The sequence below is a fragment of the Lepidochelys kempii genome, chromosome 2 (genome assembly GCF_965140265.1).
Source record: "Lepidochelys kempii isolate rLepKem1 chromosome 2, rLepKem1.hap2, whole genome shotgun sequence".
In the NCBI taxonomy this organism is placed as follows: Eukaryota; Metazoa; Chordata; order Testudines; family Cheloniidae; genus Lepidochelys; species Lepidochelys kempii.
Window position 1 is genome coordinate 17,304,533 of NC_133257.1, and position 18,184 is coordinate 17,322,716.

At 42.9% G+C, this 18,184-nt stretch overlaps 1 protein-coding gene across 7 annotated transcripts in view; it reads right to left on the reverse strand.

Moving 5' to 3' along the window:
- Positions 1-9,494, reverse strand: part of EFR3A (EFR3 homolog A) — a 189,976-nt gene extending 180,482 nt beyond the window's left edge. For 4 of the 7 annotated variants that reach the window (XM_073330112.1, XM_073330111.1, XM_073330115.1 and 1 more), the window contains exon 1: positions 9,316-9,482. The gene's annotated coding sequence lies outside the window, so the exon portion shown is untranslated. Of the gene's footprint in view, positions 1-9,315 lie in introns of all 7 variants that reach the window. The other 3 variants (XM_073330119.1, XM_073330113.1, XM_073330120.1) reach the window with 3 other exon arrangements.
- Between the last annotated feature and the right edge of the window lie 8,690 nt (positions 9,495-18,184).

The following is an 18,184-nucleotide window of genomic DNA, read 5'->3' on the forward strand; positions in this document are numbered from 1 at the left end:
AAATTTGACCAACTTATAACCTTCTGAAACTTACAGTAAAGATTTGTTAGAACCCAGCAACTAAATTCTCTGAAGATTCCATGTGCACTAGTAGTGCTGCATGCTGAAACAGTTCCCAGATGCTACCCAGACCACACATGCACAATCCCCATGAAGCAACTAAGCCCGTTTCTTCCCAAGACTGCAGAGGCTGAGCAAAACTTTCCCCGCAGTTGCTGGGGGCTGCTGTAGCTCTGATTATCAGAGCTGAGAGCACAGGAAAGCCTCCCTTCTTTCAGCAACTAACTTGCTGGAACTCACAGAATGAGGCAGGGGTCCTATGGAAAAAATATTGAATATTTAACTAAAAGTTATATCCTAACACATACGCACATGGGACTGAATTACGTTTGCATGGGCAACCTTAATTCTGGCATTTTTTAATCTTTGAGTGCTTGACTAAGCAACCTTAATATTCTTTTATTGTAGTTCTTTTATATGTCATTATTTATATACTGCTCCAGTGTGTACTAGGTGCTTTACATAAATGTAAGACAGGTCTCCTGCCCCAAAGAGCTAATGTGCAACAAATGCAGTGTGAACTTTAGGTACTCAGCTCTTAGGGGAGGAGAGGGGAGAGGGAGTGAAGGCTGAAAGGCATTTTCCAAGCTATGGCAAAACATGATTGAAATTTACAACAACTCCCTGGACGACGAGGCAGAGAATGGCCTAAAGTTCAACAATCTGCATCCTGCCTACAGTCACCAGGCACCTAGCTGGCAGCCATAAATAACCTTCCAGCATCTACATCACAAAACTGGCTAGCTTTCCCTGGTCATTGATGGACAAGGTCCTGGATAGATGGAAAGCACATTATGCCACTGACAACTGTCCAGAGCTATGTGACATGGCAAACCATAAGGCTGAAGACCCAAGGACAAACACTGATCCCTAAATATTTCCCCATGCTTATTCCCCCCCCCTACTGTTACTCACACCTTCTTGTCTACTGTTGGAAACGGGCAATCCTGATGATCACTGCAAAAGTTTTTTTTCCTCCTGCTGATAATAGCTCACCTTAATTGATCAATCTCGTTATAGTGTGTATGGCAACACCCATTTTTTCATGGTGTGTGTGTGTGTGTGTATATATATCTATCTTCCTACTGTATTTCCCACTGCATGTATCCGATGAAGGGGGCTTTAGCCCACGAAAGCTTATGCTCAAATAAATTTGTTAGTGCCACAAGTACTCCTCATTCTTTTTGCTGATACAGACTAACACGGCTACCACTCTGAAACCACTGATCCCTCGGTCACTTGAGGAAGTACGAAAGGCCATTCCGAAGTTACAGAGTGGATGCACTGTTGGACCTGACATTCCCCCAGACCTGCTCAAAGATGCTTTGGAAGCAGTGAGCAACAGCCTGCAACAAATATTCTTCAAAGTGTGGGCATCTGGCGAAGTACCAACAGAATGGAATAATCATATCATAGTATCCCTGTACAAGGGCAAAGGATCTCGCACTGAGTATGGGAACTTCAGGCCAATTTCATGGTTGTCAGTCCCTTGAAAGGTGTTTGCTCATGTTCTGCTTGGTAGGATGCAGATACTCCTTGACAGAGGTCAACAATGGACACTGTCATTACCCTCTGGCTGATCTGTACCAAGAATTTAACTACCCACTTCACGTGTCATATATTGACATCAACTTGGCTTTTGATTCTGCTAAATCTGGCGCATGGTCTTCACACCAGTACCTGTGTGAAAGTCATGCTGGTTAACAGCTTTCGCTGCATTTCTACACAACTTTGGGTGTGAGATAGAGTTGCACTCTCACCCTGGCACTTTCTGTCAAGCTATTGATTGGATATTCGGACTTGGGGCTCCTCATATCAGAATCAACATCGGTAAGAAATGTTCACCAACACACACAACACGGATGAAGTAGCCTTGCTTGGGGAGAAGTCATAGAATTTCAGTCCCACCCTCCAAGGTTTCCGGAAGGCTACCCCCACTATGGGGTTGAACGTCACATGCCAGAAGACCAAGGTTCAGAACCTTGGAGCTGGGCCACCACAATACCTTGTGAAGAGTTGGTTCAAAACTGTCATCTACCTAGGCTGAAAGCAAAATTCAGATGGCCAAAGCAAACCGGACATTCTCTGACAAAGATGTCTTCTCACTTCCTGCATGAAGTTCACGTCTCACTTACAGATGCAGAAATATCTTTAAGCTGAGACAAAGTTCTGGATCGATCAAACCTGCGTATTACCTGTACTGCTGTATGGATTAGAAACCTGGACTCTCTTATAGGCAGATTTTGAGTGGCTAGAGACTTTCCATATGCACTGGTAACACTAAATCCTGAACATAAAGTGGTCTGACTTTATGCAAAACATTACAATCTTGCTGAGAGATGCCTTCTTTCAATCGCTCATTATATTCAAAAGCAGCATTGCATGCTCTTTGGTCATGTCATCAAATTGGACAAAAACCACCCCAGCACACCATGCTCTCAAATTCCCCATTGGTGCATGAAGAGGTGCACATCTTGACTCTATGTGGCACTGACCACTGGGCCACCACAGAGATCTCTAGAGCCTCAGGATTGAGCCAGAACTGGGAACTTTCCTACAAAACGCCTTGTGAGAAATCGGAAGAACTGTGCCATACTGAGAGGTCAATAGAGGTGGTTTTGGAATAAACTGATAAATTAAACAGTAGTAAGTCACCAGGACCATATGGTATTCCCCTAAGAGTTCTGAAGGAACTCAAATATGAACGTACACAACTACTAAATATGGTGTGTAACCTATTGTTTCAATCAGCATCTGTATCAGATGACCGAAAGATAGAGAACGTAATGCTGATTTTTAAAAGATACTAAAGAGTATCCTCGCAATTACAGGCCAGTAAGCTATCTTCAGTATCAGGTAAACTGGTTGAAAATATAGTACAGAATTATCAGACACACACATCAACCCGATATGTTGAGGAAGAGTTAACCCAGCTTTTGTGAAGGGAAATCATGCATCCGATGAAGTGAGCTGTAGCTCACGAAAGCTTATGCTCAAATAAATTGGTTAGTCTCCAAGGTGCCACAAGTACTCCTTTTCTTTTTGCGAATACAGACTAACACGGCTGTTACTCTGACACCAATCTACTAGAATTCTTGGAGAGTATGTGGACAAGGGTAATCCAGTCAATACAGCATACTTGAACTTTCAGAAAGCCTTGACAAGGTCCCTCAACAAAGGCTCTTAAGCAAAATAAGAAGTAATGGAATAAGAGGGAAGGTCCTTTCACGAATCAGTAACTGGTTAAGACCGGAAATAAAGGTAGGAATAAATGGTCAGTTTTCACAGTGGAATTAGGTAAATAGCAGTGTCCTCCAAGGATCTGTACTGGGACCAATGCTATTCAACATAATCATAAATGATCTGGAAAAAGAGGTAAACAGTGAGATGGCAAAGTTTGCAGACGATACAAAATTATTTCAGATCGTTAATGCCAAAGCTGACTGGGAAGAGTTAGAAAGGGATCTCCCAAAACTGGGTGACTGGGCAACAAAATGGCAGATGAAATGCAATGTTGATAAGTTCAAAGTAATGCACATCAGAAAACATAATCCCAACTATACATACAAACTGATGGGGTCTAAATTAGCTGTTACTACTCAAGAAAGAGATCTTGGAGTCATTGTGCATAGTTCTCTGTAAACATCTGCCCAACATACAGCAGCAGTCAAAAAAGCTAAGAATGTCAGGAACCATTAGGAAAGGGATAGACAATACTGAAAATATCATAATGGCACTATATATATCCATGGTATGCCCACACCTTGAATACCACATGCAATTCTGGTCACCACATCTTAAAAAAAATGCATTAGAAATGGAAAAGGTACAGAGAAAGGCAACAAAAATGACTAAGGGTATGGAACAGCTTCCACATGAGGAGAGATTAAAAAGCCTAGGACTATTCATCTTGGAAAAGAGACAATTAAGGGGTGATAGGCTAGAGGTCTATAAAATCATGAATGGTGTGGAGAACGTGAATAAGGAAGTATTATTTACCCCGTCACATAACACAAGAACCAGAGATCACCCAATGAAATAAATAGGCAGCAGATTTATCACAAACATAAGGAAGTACTTCTTCACATAGCACACAGTCAACCTGTGGAATCTATTGTCAGGGGATGTTGTGAAGGCCAAAAGTATAACTGGATTAAAAAAAATTACATATGTTCCCTGAATATAAGTTCATCAATAGCTATTAGACAAGAAGGTCAGGGACACAACCCCACATTCAGGGTGTCCCTAAGCCTCTGACTGCCAGAAGCTGGGACTGGACAACAGGGGATGGATCACACGATAACTATCCTGTTCGTTCCCTCTGAAGCACCTGGCACTGGTCTTTGCCACAAGACAGGATACTGGGCTAGATGGACCATTAGTCTTACTCAGATGTCTACGCAGCAAATAAACACAAAACCCACACCTCACGGCTGGCCCATGCCATCAGACTCGGGTTAGCAGGGTTCAGGCTGCGGGACTGTTTCATTTCTCTGTAGACTGACCAGGCTTAGGCTGAAGCCCGAAATCTAGGACACCCCCCCACCTTGCAGGGTCCTAGAGCTTGGGCCGCAGCCCAGCCATCTACACAGCAGTAAAACAGCACTGCAGCCATAGCCTTGGTCAGCTGGCACGAGCCTGAGTTTGCTGGCACAAGCCAGCCACAGGTGTCTAGTTGCTGTGTAGACATATCCTTAGAGTTATGGCTCTGTCAGAATGCTGTTCTATTCTGACAAGTGACTAAAACTGGTAAGTGGCTTAGAAAGAGCACAGCTTTACTTTCAGATCCCAGGCTTAATTTGAAGGAAAGGCAGTTAGAAAAGCCATTCTTTAGCTTTTAACCACACAAAACTTGATATAAATCCACAATACCATTTATTTGTATAGACTTTCATTATGCATAGCGAAGAACATATATCATTTAATATTCCAATCAATTAATATTATTGTCTGCGCTGGCAGACCCATCCACCTGAAAATAGCTGCGACACAAACTCTAGAAAGCCACAAACACTGACTTTGTTGCAGTCCAAAGTCTTTTGATCAGCATGCCCTGGAAGACCAAAAGAGCTCTACAGCAGAAGGTTAGTGCGAGGTGGGCTCTTGCAAGCTAAAAATGTCACATAGCATATTCCACAATTCCAGATTCTCACAATAGTCAATCTCCCCTCCTGTTGCCATAAATTCCAGGAGAATTAATACAGCCTTTGGGCTGAAGTAAAGCAATCAGTGCAATGCCCAGTAATTATAGCTCTAGGCTCAGCCTCCAATCAGCCAACTAGAAATTGCTATGTCAATTTAAAATGTGTGCGCTGGCGGTGGGGAGGAATAGTAATACTTCCTTACTTCTTATCCTGTCCTTAACCAACTAGTCTATTTTAGCCCACAACAAAGTAGCAATCCTGAGTCTGGGAGGAAATACAGTATTGTGATTAGGGTACAGTAATGGGAGTCAGGAGATCTGTATTTTTATTAACAGCTCTTTCACAAGCCTTGGGAGACACTAATTTTGGATTTCCCAACTGGAGATTTCTAGGGTTCTTTTTTGGAAGAGATGAACAGCCCCCAAGCCCAAATAAAGATCATGATATAGGTGCTCAGTACCTCTGAAAAATCAGGCACGAGGCATCTCAGGTTGGGCACCCAAGAACTGAAGCATTCAAAATTATTGTTCACTTGTACCTTTTGCCTTTCACCTCTGTTCAAGTTCCCCATCTGCAATATTGAAATAATGTGTCACACAGGGGTATCGGTGAGGCTAAATGTATTTTTTTGTAAAGCAGACAGAGATCCTCAATAGGTACTACTGATGTATATGTACAAATATTATGACTCTGTTGCCATGGCAACTACCACAAATTCAGCTTTTATATGCTGCAGAATCAATTCAAAAGAAAACTGACTGAAAAGGATCAAGCCCGTTTTTAAACAAATCTTCAATCATTACAAAACATGGCAATAAAATGTATGAAACAAGTGAGTAAAAAGGAAAGTTTTCCCCATGTAACTGACAGCCACAAATCTAACATGCTCATCCACAAAGAAAAAAAAAAGAAAAAAAAAGCCTAAAAGTGCCATAGTACTGGTAATCATCTTATTTCACCCTGATATGATGCTCCTAAGATACTCAGGTTTCAGAGTAACAGCCATGTTAGTCTGTATTCGCAAAAAGAAATGGAGTACTTGTGGCACCTTAGAGACTAACCAATTTATTTGAGCATAAGCTTTCGTGAGCTACAGCTCACTTCATCGGATGCATACTGTGGAAACTGCAGAAGACATTATATACACAGAGACCATGAAACAAAATGTCTTCTGCAGTTTCCACAGTATGCATCCGATGAAGTGAGCTGTAGCTCACGAAAGCTTATGCTCAAATAAATTGGTTAGTCTCTAAGGTGCCACAAGTACTCCTTTTCTTTCTAAGATACTCAATCTGCCAGCCATCAGTTTCCATTTCTCTCAGTAAAGTCCATCTCTGAAAGTGCCATCTCAGAATCTAGCTATTAACATAAAATAGTAGAGAAGCACCATATTAAAATAAAATCAACTGAAAGCACTGATTAAAGTACATAAATGGTATTTTTATCACATAAAAATGATATAAGTTGATTAGAGGGAACCACACATTTTGGAACAAAATGTGCTACTGGAATTGCTTAGGATTCTTTGAACAGCTGTCATAACTTTTGCTTTCTATGCTAAACTATGATAATCCCATTCATAGACATTTTTATTGAAAACCCCCTAACATTAGCCATTTTAGTGATGTCAAAATACAGATGTTACATGGCACAAAATTCATGAAACAGTTTATTTTCATTTCCTTTAAAGCTTATGGAGCCAGAACAATGGCAGTCTATTTCCACAACAGGTCTCTGATCCAACAGCCAACCAATCATCTGGGAATCTGAAAGTCATCAGTGTTACTAATGTGGACACCTACTAGCACCCACTGTAGTTAGGAATGTAAACAATTTCCTTCATAGAATCACAGAAATGCAGGGCTGTGAGGAACCTCAAGAGGTCATCTATACCATCTCTGAAAGGTCTTTATCTAACCTGTTCTTAAAAACCTCCAATGACAGGGATTATACAATCTACTTTGGTAATCTAGTCCTATAGTTAGAAAGTTTTCTTCATAGTTAGCCCACTACATACAAGTAACCTGTTGTGAGATTCTTCTGCATTTTATCCACTCCCCCAAGCTTGGAGTGAAATCTATATTTTAGTGGGAAAAATGGTGTGGAGAAAATGAATAGGGAAGCGCTATTTACCCCTTCATGTAACACAAAAACCTACTGCCTATTCATTTCAATGTGTGATTCCTGGTCCAAAACAAACATAAGGAAGAACTTCTTCACACAACATAGAGATCATCTGTGGAACTCATTGCCAGGAGATGTTGTGAAGGCCAAATCTATAACTGAGTTAAAAACAAAATTTAGATGAGTTCATGGGGGATAGGCCCATCAATGGCTATTAGCCAAGATGGTCAGGGACCCAACGCGATACACTGGGTGTCCCTAAACCTCTAACTGCCAGAAGCTGGGACTGGACCACAAGTGATCACTCAATAATTACCCTGTTTTGTCCACTCCCTGTTCATTCATTCCATTGAATGAACCTGGCACAGACCACTGTCAGAAGACAGGATACTCTGCTAAATAGACCATTGGTCTGACCCAGCATGGCTATTCTTATGTTCTTAATGATTCCATTTTATTAGACCTGAAGCAGAAGATCAATCATACTCTTTGCAGTTTTAGTATTGCAGTCTAATGGAATTCCAAATTTTGATACAGGTATACATATTTACACTCACACAGACATATGTACACTAGGATGGGGTAAGAGAGCAGAGGAGAAAATGGGGAAGGAAATTTAACATTTTCCAACATTACAGTATTTGAAACCAGAAATCAATCACTGCTGTCTTATTTGTAAAATAATTACCTTCAGTTCCCACTTTTAACACTGTTTTTTCTGAATGAACAATCATAGACCTGCCAACTCACTCATTTTGGCACATTTTAGAGTGTCTTTTCCTCCTATGAAGGATTTAACAGCGTGTTTCAAAAGCAATTTAAAGTCTCACTTAGTGAAGTTCTCCCAGTGTAATGGCCCTACAATCAGTATTTTAATCCCCCAAATTTGTAATTTCTCAGTGAAATTTTATGTAAACATTTTAGAGCCTATTTACAGAGTCTTTCAACAGACAAGCTCGGTACTGCAGTCCATCATACCATAAACAAATTTCCCCCCAAAGGTCAAGTTTGGTCTCTATAATACACCAGCCTGTCAGAGAGATGGAAAGCTATCATCACGGATAGTCACAAAACTGTGTAACTTTCATCTAACACTACAAAGGTCAGATCTGCATTGTCACACCTCACTGTCATGTGTTGCCAGGACACAATCATCCTAAGAGTGTCAGACAAGCAAATGACATTCGTTAGCGCTAAATGGATTCCTTGAACAGCTTGACAGCACGCTTACAGTATTTGTATCATGGTGTTTGGTCAATACTATGCAAGACAGACCTGTATGTATACCATATCAGTATATCACTCAACGAAAAACAGAAACACCTGCCTCCAGACACTACAATACCAAGGGACATAGTGGTGTTAACAGGCCTATCTCATCCTGCCACAGGACTCTGCCGCTTTTACAGATCCAGACTAACGCGGCTAACCCCCTCTGATACTTGACATCACAACATAGTATCAGGGGGCTGTTCCGTGATGAGTTCGCGGCCCCTTCCCACAGCGAGTGACCCCCCCCCCCCGGCCCCAGGCGCTGCAGGGGACACTGACGTGGTGAAGCCACAGCAGGGCTCGGGAGGCTGGCTGGCTGGCGGCCGGGGCAAACTTTGCAGCACAGCCCCAGGCGGGCACTCGGCGACACCTGGAGCGCTCTGCGATGCGATTCCGGGCCAGCCCGGCGGAGCGACGCGCAGGGCGCGCGGACACCACGCGAAGGTTAGCTGGCTGCGCGGCACCAGGAGCGCGGGAACTGCGGGCCCGGGGGGGGCCCAGGCACCAGGATACAGGCGCGCGGGGGCGCCTCGGACGCCAGTCCCCCGCCTCGCGCCGGCCGGCACCGTTGGCGAAGTGCCCCAGCCTCCGTGCGGCGCCACAACCCCGACCGCCTTCGCCTCGCTTCCCGGCTGCCGCCTCTCGCCTCGGGCACCCTCCTTCCCGCGCTTCCTCTCCCTCCCCCGGAGCCGCTCACTTGCCCTCGCAGACTCACCTCAGCCACGACTCCTCTTCCTCGGCTTAGCCGCAGCCATTTTGCTCCTCCCGGCTACTGAGGCTGCTGGCGCGCGGAGCACTGTGGGAGTTGTAGTTCTTTCGGGGGAGGGCTCCTCGCCTTCCGCAGTCACTGTCGCGGCCCAGTCTCCTGGTTACCCCCCGAGGCGCGACCCCGGCACTGAGGCTGCTTAACCCCAGAGGCAGCCCTGCCGCAGCTGAGGGTCACTGGGGGAAGCCGGCTGGAAGGGGCAGCTCACGCATACAAATCCCAGCATGCTGTGCGAATCATAAACTATCAGGGTTGGAAGGGACCGCAGGAGGTCATCTGGCCCAACCCCCTGCTCAAAGCAGGTGAAAAAGTTTTTCCTAATATCCAACCTAAACCTCCCCCACTGCAACTTGAGACCCTTACGCCTCGTTCTGTCATCTGCTACCACTGAGGACTGTCTCCCCCTGCTTGGCGTTGCTAATGGTCTCTGAATGCGGCCATCTCCGACCTTTTCCCCCCTCAGCCATCACCGTCAGGTGCCCCAGGCAGACAGTGGGAGGGACCAAGGTGCGCCAGTGCCCAAAGTCCCTGCAATGGCAGGTCAGGGATTAAGTGAGGTAGACTCAGCTAATCCTGCCCAGTGACCCTGCAGAAAACCCACACTCACTGCCAATCTGACTGAGGGGGAAAGCCCTTCCTGGCCCCTCTTGTGGCAATCAGACCCTGAGTGTGTCGGCAAGAACCGGCCTGCCACGCACCTGAAAAAGACACTGTGCGGTGGCACCTCAGGGCACTGACCCATCCTGCCCACTGTCGCATCTCCTGACCTGGCCATCGCTGGTACTTCAGAGGAAGGAAATAAAAAAAACACCTGAACAGACTTGGTGACAAGAGATTCCTTCTTGAAGCCTAAGGGTGGCTGGCTGAAGCCTGGACACATGAGCTTTTAGGCACATAAACCATAAATCAGAAATGACCCTTAAGGCTGCTGAGTCCTGCTCCCTACCAGCACAAGCCAGCCCCTCATTCATTTGCGCTCATAAATTTGGCTAGCTCACTCTTAAAACTAAGTTGTTTGCCGCCCACAACTATTAGGAGGCTGTTCTAGAACCTCACTCCTCTGAGAGTTAAAATCTTCTAATTTGTAGCCTGAATTTCATAGAATCATATGAGGTGGAACCATAGGTGGTGGAATCTCCATCCTTAGAGGTTTTTAAGGCCGGGCTTGACAAAGCCCTGGCTGGGATTATTTAGTTGATGTTGGTCCTGCTTTGAGCAGGGGATCAGACTAGATGACCTCCTGAGGTCTCTTCCAACCCTAATATTCTGATTCTATAAGAGGCTGAGCGGGAACAGGGCCTTTGGGTGGAACGCAGGTGGCCCCCCACTGCTAGGGAGCTTCTGGTGGTGTTGCTGTAAAGGCAGCAGGACAGCATGCCTCCAAAGGGAGGTGTGCCGCATCCAGCATTTCTTGCCCCGTTTGGGGTGGCTTAGCCTCCCCAAGCCTCTTATACCTGCCGCCCATAAGCAATTATGTCCATTCTCAGCCTTCTTACTAGGCTAAACAAGCCAAGCTCTTCCAGTCTCCTCTGGCCCTACATTCCCTTGGTCATCCTAGTAGCGCTTCTCTGCACCCGTTTCACTTCAAATTCATCTTTCTTGAACATGGGTATCCAGAATTGTACATGTTATTTCAAATGACGTCTTATCAGTGCTCTATACAATCGCTTGAATACTTCCCTATCCCTACTGGAAAAACCTTGCCGGATACATCCCAAGATTGTATTCACCTTTTCACAGTGTTACCAGAAAACTTGGGAGGTATCTTTATAAAGGACCCCCTCCCAGACAGGCCCGTTTACTCTGAATTAGTATCTATCACCTATGGTCATACCAATAATTACATTACTCACTCTAAGGAAGAAAACAAAAGGGATTTATTAACAAAACAGATCAGTGGTTTAATGAATAACAGAGGAATAAAGATAGATATTTCTATTACACTGTATTGATGGAAGCAGGAGACAACAGAAAACCAGATGGGATCAGCAAACCCAGGAACCCCTCGAGAACCAGGACCAGGAGCCTCAGGAGAACACGCCACCACTAGAGCAAGCCACCACTGGATTGGATACGGAACCGCTCAATGGCAGGAACAGGTAGGTGTATTCTTCTTCAATGTTACCACAAACGAGCACAGGCTACCTCTAGGACAGATAGCAACCGGCACACTGTGTGGAACTCTTATATACTTTCCTGTTGCCAGGCAGATTTTCCTGCCTTTTCCTTCAAATTTCCTGCCTCTGCCTCTGTTACTAGGCAGAAGTCCCTTAAGCTTACCCAATCAAAAATAAGCAACAAAGAAAAGAGTGTCAAGCCAAGAAACAAGAAGGCAAAACAACATGGAGGATAACAAACAACAAAACAAAATGGCAGAAAATTCCTAACAACAGCTGCATCACCTTGGTGTCTCATAGTCATCCTGTGCTTGACACACACATCCATGTCTTTCTCCTCTATTGCTTCCAGCTGATGATTCCCCCGCCCCCGCAGCCTGTAGCAGAAGTTACTATTATTAGACCCTAAGTTCTTGTTTTTACACTTTGTACTATTCAATTTCATGACATTTCCATCACGCTAGTCTTCAAGCTCATCCAGATCTTCCTGTATAATATCCTGATCCTCCTCTGCATTGATGATGCCTCCCAACTTTTTTATCTTTGGAAAATTTCAAATAGTACACTCCTACTTTCTGTGCCAAGGTCATTAATAAAATATTGAATAAGATTGGTCCCAAGACCTATCCTTGAGGAACTCCACTAGTAACATCACTCCAGTCCAATAATTCACTTTTTCAGCACAACCTGTTGCCTTGTCACCTTTAGCCAGTTCCTCATCCATTCTACCATTCTTGTACTAATCCTCATCTTGTCTAATGTAACTAATATTTTTCTATGTGCTGCCATGTCAAATATTTTACTGAAGTCGAAGTATATTAGCTCTACTGCATATCCCTTATCTAAGATATCAGTTATTTTCTCAAAGAAGGGAATTAGGTTAGTCTGTCATGATCAACCTTTAGTCTTAAATTACCTTACTTTGTACATTTGTGGGAGCTGGCAGCACTCGAATAGACACACATTCACTGGGAGTAGACACGGGAGTTCAAAAATGAAAGACACAAAAACCATAACACATATAAAATTATTTTTGGACCATTCTCATAATTTTTGTACTTTTGAGGTTGGCAATACAGTAAATAATAAAGTAGTGACTCTCCTGTATTCCATAATTCTATATACAGTAAATACCTCTAAGCACACTTGTGGTTAGAAGGTTTTTCACAAGTAGTTCACACAGTATTACTGGAGTGGGTGGGTGAGGTTCTTGTGGCTTGCAATGTGCAGGAGATCAGACTAGATGATCATGATGGTCCCTTCTGACCTTAAAGTCTATGAGTACGCTGTAGGACATTTTTGATTTTGGTTTTGGTCCTTTTAATCCTAAAGAATTGTTTACTTATGCTGACTGTATAAAATACATTTAAATATAATTTATAATTGTTAAACTGACATAATCTGCTATTTAAAATATAAACACCACAGTTATGTTAAATTGTGGGCTAATTTGAAGACGATTTATTTGTTTTTAAGTAGACCTGTTATAGCTATAACTAAATGAGGTATGTAGTAACTAACATTTTGTTAAACAGTCAATATATGTTGAGGCTTTGAGTCTATCTTTATAGTTTAAAAACATTTACTAATTCAGTTTTGGCATATAACAGAGAGTTGTTGACTATACCTCAACACAGGCTCTGGACTTTGTGTTGTTAGGTAAGTGTTATGTAAGGAATAAAGAATTTAATTATTGAATGCAAGTATTTCTTATTATGATAAGAAGAACAAATCAGCATCCAGTCATCTCTCAATCTAACAACATCTCTACTTCTACTCCCCAATCGCTGACCATGTCTAACACTATAATCAGTGTTGTGTACCAAAAAAGATGAATAAAGAAAAGAGAAAAGCAACTATATATAGAAACAGGGAAGCCTCCTTGGACTCCACTGCACTCAAAAGCAAAGCACTCTGCAAGTGAACCAGAAGTGGCCTTTCCCCAAGGCATTACTAAAGAGGAACTCAATAGTCTATTGACTTCAGTAGTTTGACAGCAATAATTCCATAGTTTCTTATTAAATTAAATGTAAGGCCTGGTCTGCACTATAGAGTTAGATTTATGTGAGGCAGCTTACACTGACCTAACTCTGTGAGCATCTACACTAAAATGTCGCTCCAGGGGATGTAATTCGCCCGCTACACTGACTTCTTAACTCCACCTCCGCTAGAGGCATCACACTTATGGCAACGTAGTTAGGGCAATGCAGTGTCAGAGTAGACACTGCATTACTTACATCGACTTTCGTGGCCTCCAGGAGGTGTCCCACAATGCTCCATTGTGACTGCTCTTGTCACCATTTTCAACTCCACTACCTGGTGGCCAGGTACACAGATACACACCTGTCATAAATATAAAGGGAAGGGTAAACCCCTTTGAAATCCCTCCTGGCCAGGGGAAAGCTCCTCTCACCTGTAAAGGGTTAAGAAGCTAAAGGTAACCTCGCTGGCACCTGACCAAAATGACCAATGAGGAGACAAGATACTTTCAAAAGCTGGGAGGAGGGAGAGAAACAAAGGGTCTGTGTCTGTCTGTATGCTGGTTTCTGCCAGGGATAGACCAGGAATGGAGCCTTAGAACTTTTAGTAAGTAATCTAGCTAGGTATGTGTTAGATTATGATTTCTTTAAATGGCTGAGAAAAGAATTGTGCTGAATAGAATAACTATTTCTGTCTGTGTATCTTTTTTGTAACTTAAGGTTTTGCCTAGAGGGGGTTCTCTATGTTTTTGAATCTAATTACCCTGTAAGATATCTACCATCCTGATTTTACAGGGGGGATTTCTCTATTTCTATTTACTTCTATTTTTTATTAAAAGTCTTCTTGTAAAACACTGAATGCTTTTTCATTGTTCTCAGATCCAAGGGTTTGGGTCTGTGGTCACCTATGCAAATTGGTGAGGCTTTTTATCCAACATTTCCCAGGAAAGGGGGGTGCAAGTGTTGGGAGGATTGTTCATTGTTCTTAAGATCCAAGGGTCTGGGTCTGTAGTCACCTAGGCAAATTGGTGAGGCTTTTTACCAAACCTTATCCAGGAAGTGGGGTGCAAGGTTTTGGGAAGTATTTTGGGGGGAAGGACGCGTCCAAACAGCTCTTCCCCAGTAACCAGTATTAGTTTGGTGGTGGTAGCGGCCAGTCCAAGGATAACGGGTATAATATTTTGTACCTTGGGGAAGTTTTGACCTAAGCTGGTAAAGATAAGCTTAGGAGGTTTTTCATGCAGGTCCCCACATCTGTACCCTAGAGTTCAGAGTTGGGGAGGAACCTTGACAACACCCCTCCCCTTTTAAAGCACCATTAATTTTAAATTCCATTTCCTGTTTGCTTGGCATGGAGAGCTCACATAGGAACTGCCCAGCTGACTGTGTCTGCTCCACATAGCAAATGGGATCCTGCCTGGAGTACACAGGAGGTGGTGGATCTCCTGGGTCTGTGGGGAGAAGAGAATGTGCAGGCACAACTCCAATCCAGCCATAGAAACATTGATATCTATAAGCAGATTGCTCAGGGCTTGGGGAAGAAGGGCTACAACAGGGACACCCAACAGTGCCTCGTGAAAATCATGGAGCTGTGGCAGGCATACAAGAAGGCAAGGGAGGCAAACAATTGCTCTGGTGCGGAGCCACAGACACGCTGCTTCTACAAGGAGCTGCATGCTGTCCTTGGGGGAGACTCCACCACTGCCAAGAGCCCCATGGATACTTCAAGGGAGCTGGAGTCACAGGCCCCTGAAGAGCACAGTGAGAAGGAGGTGTTAGACGAGGAAGAGGAGGAGTAGTATGGGGGCAGACAACTGGGGGATCCAGTGGTGCGGCGAGCCATAACCTCTTTCTGACTCCAGGGCAGTCAAGTCAGTCCCTACATCTAGCACTAGTGAGACTGATACAGGGGAAGGAACCTCTGGTAAGTACGCAGTTTGCTTTGATATTGCAGGGACACATCTGTTCATTTACTATTTTTTTAATCAGGCTAGAAGAGGTAGTGAAATAACCAACAGAGGCAGAGTTGCTATCTGCTTTTCATTCCCCTGTACAGCTAGGCAGAGGGGGTCTGGGGAACAGTTTGTTTATGTGCACTGGGATGTTCCATGAATCCTCACAAAGATCTCAAGGAAATTTTCCTGGAAGGAGTCTGCAATCCTCTGCCAAAGGTTTCGGGCTGAGGGGCGGGGCTGCCTTATTTCTTCTTTCTTCCACCATGGTAGGACACTTTCTCATGCCAGTCAGCAATTATGTCAGCAGGCACCATTGCAGCACACAGGCTAGCAGCATAGAGATCCAGTCTGCGGCCAGACACATGCAGGAGCTGTTCCCTTTCAGCCTCCATTACATCTCAGGAGTAAGAGATCAGCTACAATCACCATGGCCTGTGGAAAACGGTGCCAGTATTCAATGCAATTGCCCTATCCGCATATACTGATGGTCATGTACTCTCCCCACTTATTGTCCCAAATTGCCTCTTTCTCCTCTTCCTCACCATGGCTGGGACTGCTGCCATGCTCTATGAATTTAATTACTGTGGCAGCTGTATGTCGATGTTAACTTTGGACAACTTAATTTTACAGTGTAGACATGCCTTAGTTCACATTAATAAAGTAGCAGGGAAATTTTCAATTTCCTAAGCAAGCAGTAAAAGGTACCTTAGCTAAAACTGTCAATAAAAGTTCAAAATGGGGGATCAAATGGTGCAAGATGGCCAATGCAGTACATTAATTCTGCTCAAGAAGTTTCTGAGTTGGTGAAAAAAACCAAACAGTGAGGTTGATTCCACCTCACATCAGTGTAACCAAGAGTAACTCCGTGGTAAACTGGTATAAGTGAGAAGATAATCAGGCTCACAATGTTTCATTTCACATGGTTTTAATGTAGATTTATCATAGAGGAGGATAGCTAAGGAGCTGTACAGTGTCCATAAGGTAAAGGCTGTAGCCATCCAAAGTCACTTGTTTGGCTAACAGTAAGATATAGCAGATTTTAAAGAAGCATATTCACAGATGTGAATATTTTTTAGTCTTTACAATCAGATTCTAATCAGATGACATTTTTAATCTTTATTTTAAAGTCTATTTTTTCTAGCCAAAATATACTGTTTTTCCTTGATGTTTTTGTTTATATGAATTAACAAATATTTTGTTACAACATTTTCTAAAAGATTGAATTTAGACCAGGAGAGAAGATATGCCTACAAAGAATAGTTAAAATAGAGGAATCAGATCTACCATGATGAATTCTGGCTGGCTTTGTAGTCCAATAGCTTCACAGGCAAGATCCAAAGACAGCAGCAAATGAGCTCCCCCAATCCCCTCCACTGGCTCCCTGCAGATCTTCACCCACTCTTTTCCCCATATAGTGCCCTGGGTGACAGCAGTATCCCCTCCAGAGCCACCTCTAGGGGGACAGAAAAAATGGATTCGGGGGGGGGGGTGAGGGAGGTGACTCAAGAATTTTCAGGAAGTACTGAGCATACACCCTCAGAAAACTAAGCATCTTTAAAGTGATTCAGATTGGGTGACCAAAAATTGCACTCAGTAACACTAATTGCTTTTGAAAATTATCGCCATACATATTAAAATACATATATACACTCAGAATACAGTCTATATGAATAACAGAGGAATAAAGATAGATATTTCTATTACACTGTATTGATGGGCACAGGAAGTGGTCTATTAATCTATAACGTGTTTACACTCCAATAATATTTTTATAATATAAATTATACAGATTTTGTTGTGTTTTGTAAAGCCAGCATTTTGATTTGCCAGTAATTCCCCTAAAGATACAAGAAAACTCATTGTCAATGTGGTCAAATGAGGGAAAAGGTCATTTTAGTTACATTTCACAAATAGTGCTTTATGTTTTCCTCTGGCATCTGGAATGTTTGTAGTGATAATTTTTCTTATAGATTAGAATAACTTTGATAAATTTTGGGTTTTTTCTTTTAGGAATGTTTATATTTATAAAAGATAAATGGCTTCATTATAAAATATTTAAATCCAGAGTTAAATTTAATTTGCTGATTTGGTGGGGGGCGCTTGAAATGGAATTATAGTTACTTCGCCAGTGGAGAGTGGGAAACAGTATAACGTATTAAATATGGTTTGTTATATGCAGAGTTCCTGCAGTGTTAGCCATTACTAGAGTTAACTATGTATAGATCATACTACATTCCTCCCGACAATGAGATTTTATATATTAGTCAAATTTCCAATCCCTTTTCAGAGAAGCTGGAACTGATGTACTTGTGCATATTCTACATATCTCCACCTTACGCAATTTCTTCCTCCTGCTGTGCAGTAAAACAGTAATGTCAGAATTTTTGAGTACCATAATCTCCAAAAAAAAAAAGCTAATTATTCTCTTCCATTTTCAGTCTCAACTAGACTTTTCTGAGAACTGATTAAAGCCCTGTAGAAAAGAATGAACGTGTTCCTTTTTGCTACCAAGACCATTTCTTCAGCACTGTTTTGTATGCTGAATACTCCACATTATGTTCTGTGTAACAAGAATGATTTTTTTAAAAGGCTATGTAGTTATAGCCTATTGCAAGGAAGTACTGCAATCAGACAATATCATGTCCTGTACACAATAATGATACACTACAAATTTCTGAAAGGCTTGCAGGACACAACCTGCACAGAGAAAAAAACATTGCTTCAAACAGCAGTGGGCCAGATCCTCAGCTAATATAAATTGGCATTC